The 7,839-nt window shown below is 35.2% G+C and overlaps 1 protein-coding gene and 1 long non-coding RNA gene across 2 annotated transcripts in view; both read left to right on the top strand.

The window, feature by feature from the left end:
* The window catches only part of npr2 (natriuretic peptide receptor 2), a 66,413-nt gene that overhangs the window by 28,549 nt on the left and 30,025 nt on the right, over positions 1–7,839 (top strand). The window lies entirely within an intron of this gene.
* LOC103473944 (uncharacterized) lies at positions 2,001–6,859 on the top strand. The gene is made up of 3 exons (XR_535090.2): positions 2,001–2,802; positions 2,941–3,002; positions 5,136–6,859. It is a non-coding gene; the product is annotated as an uncharacterized LOC103473944 (long non-coding RNA).

Here is a 7,839-nt window from a genome sequence, read left to right as displayed (position 1 = left end):
TTTTTTTCTTTTTAAATACAAATAGAATAACAAACACAGGTTTTGTAAAAACTTCCAACAGATCTGGAAAGTAGCTTCTCTCTGTTCCCGACCGCGCAGCTAACAGGTGAAACGTATGAAGTGATCTTATGATTAAAATCATTTATTTTATTAATCAGATTAAGAATWTTACAGAATATCAGGGTTGGACACCACTGACTAAAATATTAGCTGCGCTAACTCTGAAGCTAAAATCATAAATGTTTGTTTTGCTGACRCTAAACCACTAWGCTAACAAGATCGTTAGCCGAAGCTAATGCCCTAACTTCAGCTTAAATTATACGTCTCCCTGAAAGACTACAATCTTTGAGCACCAATTTGATTTTGACTTTTTTATTTACGTTACATATTTCTCTTAGATATCGTGTTAATGTTTATGTTGTTTTCTGCTGTCTATTTTGTTYCTGTATGTTTTTTTGTTTTAAATAAAGTTATTTAAGAGAAGGTGAGGAGAGGAAATGGAACTGSCCACTTCAAAATAAAAGCATGAACATGAACATCTATTAACAGTCAACCAAAACTTTAACACGTCAAACTTTATTCAAATGAAAGCTTAAAAAACAACCAAGTAAATTAGCGCTTTAAAATGTATCTGGAAAGTTAATTTCTGGGATGCTAAGTGTGCTAGAGATTTTTAAAGTTGGCTAAAGTGCTAAATGGAAAAATTAGGTCAGCTATTAGCACGACCGGAGAATATTAAATGAAAGTTAGATGCTGACTCCTCATCACTACTTGACATAACCACATTTAAAAAGACAGAAAAAGAAAACTGAATAAGTCCTTAAGCTACCTGGCTAAATTTAATCTTTTGTATCCGACTTCGCTGACCTGCAGACTGTGCAATTAGTTTTATGTAGGTTAAATTTAGAAATGATTGTCCTGAACGTTAAGTGATTATGGTGTTTAGCTAARTGTTTAACTAGCGGCTGCCGCCCCCGAGCTGTTCAGTTTTATGTGTGTTTAAGGAGAAGTAAAAGCTCGTCTAAGGGTTTTAACTTTCTGCTGAACATTCAGCTGTAAAAACAACGGAAACAAAATAGTTTCAGTGTCCCAAGTGGCACCGTCTGCATCTTTATGTCATAGCATTAAACCGTATTTAATTACACCCTCAGTAAATCATGCATGCTCCAAGTAATTAAACTCCTGGACGGGATTTATAATCCCGGGTTAATGTCATGGGTAATATCTGCAAACAGGGAAGGAAATGAATGTTTTTTTCTTTTTTTGTTGCTTTTTCTGTACTATATGGTTTTACTCTGAGCTTATAACKTATGCACCACTGCACAGCTAACAAATCACACCGGTAATCTGATTACTTATCCAATACTGACCATTAACACAAACAAGTGTTAATCACCAGCCAATCAGAATGGATTTTGATCAGAGGAGCGGCGGAGGAAAGATGGAGGAGCAGCTATCCACATGAGGTAATTCCACTAAACATAAATCTGACTTAATTACCCCCCGAAAAACAAGTAATGAAATAACTAACATTTAATTTGATCCAGAGAGTGTGCTTAACTCTCAGTCAATTAGCTCTTTCTTCTCTTCTCTCCTGTCTTCAGCTCACAGTTCAGCAAGCGCTTCAAGGTTTCCAAACTCGGTAGTTTCCCTGAATGCTTGTCGGGTAAGTTTTGCTCTCTTGCCGTTCTTTTTAAATCCTTGCAACCGGTGCCAAAAAAAAGTATTGYCCCCTTTTTCATTTCTTCTGTTTTCACTTCKTYTTAGTCAYGTTTTCATTTTTTACWTCGTCTTAATGAAGACGGTTATGAGAGTCGATGCAGAAAGATGTTTTCTAACGAGGATTTCATTAATTAATTGGGAGGAAAGAAACACAAAGCAGCATTTTTTTTGCTCCCTGAAGATAATAAATGGTTTTTACTTTACTGTGAATTCAGACTCATTGCTGTTTTAAGATCATCCCATTTGATNAAAGTTAATTTCTGGGATGCTAAGTGTGCTAGAGATTTTTAAAGTTGGCTAAAGTGCTAAATGGAAAAATTAGGTCAGCTATTAGCACGACCGGAGAATATTAAATGAAAGTTAGATGCTGACTCCTCATCACTACTTGACATAACCACATTTAAAAAGACAGAAAAAGAAAACTGAATAAGTCCTTAAGCTACCTGGCTAAATTTAATCTTTTGTATCCGACTTCGCTGACCTGCAGACTGTGCAATTAGTTTTATGTAGGTTAAATTTAGAAATGATTGTCCTGAACGTTAAGTGATTATGGTGTTTAGCTAARTGTTTAACTAGCGGCTGCCGCCCCCGAGCTGTTCAGTTTTATGTGTGTTTAAGGAGAAGTAAAAGCTCGTCTAAGGGTTTTAACTTTCTGCTGAACATTCAGCTGTAAAAACAACGGAAACAAAATAGTTTCAGTGTCCCAAGTGGCACCGTCTGCATCTTTATGTCATAGCATTAAACCGTATTTAATTACACCCTCAGTAAATCATGCATGCTCCAAGTAATTAAACTCCTGGACGGGATTTATAATCCCGGGTTAATGTCATGGGTAATATCTGCAAACAGGGAAGGAAATGAATGTTTTTTTCTTTTTTTGTTGCTTTTTCTGTACTATATGGTTTTACTCTGAGCTTATAACKTATGCACCACTGCACAGCTAACAAATCACACCGGTAATCTGATTACTTATCCAATACTGACCATTAACACAAACAAGTGTTAATCACCAGCCAATCAGAATGGATTTTGATCAGAGGAGCGGCGGAGGAAAGATGGAGGAGCAGCTATCCACATGAGGTAATTCCACTAAACATAAATCTGACTTAATTACCCCCCGAAAAACAAGTAATGAAATAACTAACATTTAATTTGATCCAGAGAGTGTGCTTAACTCTCAGTCAATTAGCTCTTTCTTCTCTTCTCTCCTGTCTTCAGCTCACAGTTCAGCAAGCGCTTCAAGGTTTCCAAACTCGGTAGTTTCCCTGAATGCTTGTCGGGTAAGTTTTGCTCTCTTGCCGTTCTTTTTAAATCCTTGCAACCGGTGCCAAAAAAAAGTATTGYCCCCTTTTTCATTTCTTCTGTTTTCACTTCKTYTTAGTCAYGTTTTCATTTTTTACWTCGTCTTAATGAAGACGGTTATGAGAGTCGATGCAGAAAGATGTTTTCTAACGAGGATTTCATTAATTAATTGGGAGGAAAGAAACACAAAGCAGCATTTTTTTTGCTCCCTGAAGATAATAAATGGTTTTTACTTTACTGTGAATTCAGACTCATTGCTGTTTTAAGATCATCCCATTTGATTTAAATCTGGACTTTGACTAGGTCACTCATTGATATGCTTTTGATGCTCAAGTGAGCTCATTAATTGATGCCCGGATTTATTCCCTCTAGATAGAAAAATCCAAGTTCCACAGCACCTCCACCGTGTTTAACTGTCAGTAGGATTGTTTTCTTGTTGGTGATTTTGGTCGGCAGGGTCGGCAGATAGCCTAAGATAGAAACTTAGGCTATCTTGATGCTCAATTTAGATTTTTTTTGGCGAAAATATTTATTTTTCTCTCTAAAATTKGATTTTTTYKGRWKRAAWYYKRWTTTTTTTATGCAGAAGTTTTTTCTGAAATCTGCTGGGKTTTTGTTGCTAAAACGTGATTTATTCTTTTGTGCAGAAGAAGAATGTTGGCGCCAAACTGCAGCACTCTGTTCATAAAGTAATAATGGATGCCGCCATTTATGGATGAATTTTAAAGTTTATTCAGCAACAGTATCGTCACAAAAAACACAAAGAAAGCAAGTAAAAGGTAGCCCAGCTAACAGCAGCATGACGATTTTAAAACGGTTGGATTGTGTTTTCAAAGCGGCACAAATTGRATATTTTGTGGTGAAATGATCAAACTGTCAGGCTGTTTGAAAGCAGCCTGACAGTCTTCTTCTCCTGGATGAGTCGTTGATGCATCTTTGGAGTAATTTTGGTAGGTTTGCCTCTGATGGGACGTTCCACCAGTCTTCCATAATKTCTCTCGCTGTAGTGCAGAGAGGAATCTCTTCTGCCATCTTCTGTTGGCGTAGCATCATCTGAAACCTCTGGAGAYGGCGCTGAAACAAAGGATTATTCATAAAACAAAGAACTTTACAGAAAATTCTCTTCAACAAAGTGTCTTAAGTCAGAGGCTTATTCATAACCGCTGTAGTACAGACTGCTACAGGAGATCCTACCTGCCCACAGCCATCAGCATCTAACTTGGATAATGAGTTGCACACTGCAAAAACACAAAATTTTACCAAGTATTTTTGTCTAGTTTCTAGAGCAAATACTGTAGTGCAATTGAAATGAGAGAAAAATAACATAAGTAATTTTTTAACAAGATTTAGAAGCTTATAATTCCTTAATCTTGATTAAAAAGTGTAAATCCATTGTCAGATAATTTCATTTATAGGAAAAGAAGTCTTGTTATAAAACAATTTGGTGATTAAACTTTTACTGCCAATATATTTTAAGAATTATTCACTTAAAATAAGCTCCTTTTTCCTGCTGAAAAGTTACTTATAAATTAGTTTTGTCTTATTTTAAGTGTAATAATAATGTATTTGCTCTGGAAACTAAACAAAAATACTTGGTAAAATTTTGTGTTTTTACAGTGAAGCAGCATCTAATTTGACTTCAGGATCAATAAAATATCTTTGAATTGAAGTGAATTTTAACTCGTGTCAATAATGTTTCACTTTTTAAGACTTTTTGTTTTCAACCTGTTAGATTGATTCTGGTATCAATAAATGAAATCCTCGTTAGAAAACTTACTTTTTAAATGTGACAACAAAAAAACAACAGAAGAAGAAGAAGAAATCTTTAATACTTTTTTCACATTTCTGCGTCTTTACTGAACCTAAAAGCAACAAGTTTGTATTTGCGCTCTGGAGATTCTGGGATGTATTGGTAGGTCTGACCCACATGTTGGTCCTTTCATCTCAACTGCRACTATTTTTAGACGCTTTTCCACAAAACGACCGAAATCTGAACATCATTCATGTCGTTTGAGGGAACTTTCTGCTCCCGCCTGCATTACGCTGTGAGATTTGTGTCGTTGTTCTGAGCCTGAAACCAGAGACTAACAGATGGCTTCCTGTTTTTGCAGACGGCAGCGCGGGTTTTGCTGATGGACTGAGCGGCGGGCAGCAGAGCTTTTAGCAGCTGCCTTTAACGTCGGCCAGCTGCTGCTGCTCAGGCCTTTGATTTCCACAACTTGACCCACAAATACGCCACTAAAATGTCTGAAATGTTCTGCAGTTCCCCAGAACACAAGATAAGCTTCTCAACCTCAAGGTGCAATTCATATATCTGGGAGTTATACGTGTTTAATTTCTATATTTTTGATAAGAAATAAATTTTTGTCTATAATTAAAAGTGTATTTACTGCTGTTTTGATGCTGTTTTTTTGGAATATATAATATTGTGGTTAGAAAGTAAGTACACCCCGGGGCTGTTCAAGCAAAACCTCAAATATACAAACTGTCTTTATTTATTGAACAAAAATTAGTTGATTTAATTGTAACATTTGGTTCTACTACAGTATTTCAGTCTGGACTTTGACTAGGTCAGCCGTTTTGTTTCAGATTTGCGGTTGTTTGGATTATTGATCCGCKGATGACATTTGGTCACATTTAAATCTGCAAATATTTTGCATTATCAACAGTTGATATCAGGTGTTTGTGGTGATTTTCTCTTGTTTTTGTCTCATTTATCAAAATAAAATAACAACATAGAGACATTTTGTTCATTCAGAGTAATTTTTTTCTAAAAAATAAACAAAAATAAGAAGAAGTATTTTTGATTTAATAGCAGGACTCCTGTTCACTTTAGAAAATTTCACTTGCTTAAAAATATGTTTAGGATTTTATTGCACTTATTTTCTGTTTTCAGATTTAATTCTTCTGTCTGGTTTGAAGGCAACTTTTCCAGGCAAGCAGAGAAAGTTTGAGATGTTTGAACAATAGATGAGGGCTGCAAAKAACGACTATTTTAGTAATCAAATCTATCGATTGTTGTGGCGATTAATCGATTAATCGGATTTAAAAAGTAGCCACATTCTACAGATTCTTCATTTAACCATTTACACCTTTTTATACAATGTTAAAAGATACARATAAACAATTCAATTCATTTTGATATAAGAAAATAGTTTTATTTCTTAAAATTAAAATGTATTTATTATTCCTTTTGTAGATGTAAACCAAACGAATGTAATGCTTTACCATTTACAACGCATTTAAATTCAAAATGTTTGTTTATTTACTGCTCTGAATATGTTTTATTGCCTCTAAAAACAACCGACACGCTTAAGAAAAACAGTCAGCTGGTCTTTGGCATAAGTTACTGTTTTTTGGTGTCTGGAAATTGAGCCATTTGAAAAACCAGCCAAATGTTCACATTCCACRGATGCTGTGCCGTTACCTAGCAACCCCCAGCCAAACCCTGCCTGGTTACCTAGCAACCCTAGCCAMGCCCTAGCAACCCCAGCCATCTTAGATTCTATGGAAGCAGCAGGAATTCGATAAATATTGACAGTTTGAATTTGCTTTGTGCCTTTTTGCATATTTGAGGTTTGATTAAAAGAATTCCAGGACCTGGTAACAGGGTGTACTTTCTTTCAATCATGATTGCAGCCTATAATATCCAAAGGAATGTTGGTTTGAGTGATTTGTACCTATTTTATGTTCATTTGTTGATGTATTTCATAAAGGAAAGTGGTAGAATGGATGTTTTAACAAGATTTTCCTCTGTTACACAAACTGATGCTGTTGTAAAATTAATAACTTTGATAGAATATGGAATGAAATAAAAGGAAATATGTKTATTAAATCATCGGTTTTCCTTTGATTTGTTCACCATGTTGAGTTGGAAGTAGGGCTGAAATGATTAATCGTGATTAATCGATACTTCAAATAATTGTAAACCAATTTAATAATTGATTAATCGTTAACTGGAGTATAAAGATTCTTGAAAAGGTCAGTTTCTGACAGAACACCACATTCGGAGTAGTAGTTAGACGAAAACTGTACAAAAGATATCAACATTTTTCATTTAAAATAAACCTTTTTGTAAATATGTTTCACCCAGAACTCATCAAGTGGCAGTTTTAGCTGCACCTGGTTCAAATTCTCTAAATAAATCTCCTGTTTAGCACATTTTGCATCTAATTAATAAAAAAAAAATCACCAAATTAGAACCACACTGTATTGATGTTAAGTCAAATGGAAAGAGTTCAGTTTTTCATGTTAGAAACATTTTTTGGCTGCAGATGCATCCTTTGCTACAAATAATAAAGCGTACACTAAAGGAATACTGCATTTTAAGCAATAAAATATTTACTTGAGTAAAATTTTGAAACTATTAATGTTTTCTTATACAGAAACGATTTAAGTGGTTAAATAAAAGATATGTGGAATTTGGCAGTTTTWAAAAAAATCCAATTAATCGTTTACTAAAATAATAGTTGAAAGTGTAAAAGTTGGGGTTCTTTTTCCAGCGCTAGAACAATTTTTGTGATTAAAAATGTGAGAAAGTCCCTAAAAAACACAGATTTAGTCCATAGTAAGTCCTGAAATGTGCCTTTATATGACATATGTGCTTTTGTAAAGCACATTTAAGGGTTTATCGCATCAAAACAACCCAATTCCTCAGTGTAAGTTCTGTACGGCGTGAAGGCGGCTGGTTCTTGGACAGTTGAGGCAGCTGGACTGTCTGGTGCTGTGGGTTGATTTTGGAGTCTGCCAGCCAGCAGGAGTGTGAGGTGATGTTGAGCAGAGTAGCAGTGACTTTGTTGTTTTAATGGAGGCGGG

This window comes from Poecilia reticulata, linkage group LG12, assembly GCF_000633615.1.
Source record: "Poecilia reticulata strain Guanapo linkage group LG12, Guppy_female_1.0+MT, whole genome shotgun sequence".
In the NCBI taxonomy this organism is placed as follows: Eukaryota; Metazoa; Chordata; class Actinopteri; order Cyprinodontiformes; family Poeciliidae; genus Poecilia; species Poecilia reticulata.
The sequence above is the reverse complement of the archived record's forward strand: the minus strand, read 5'-3'. Positions and strand labels throughout refer to the sequence as shown.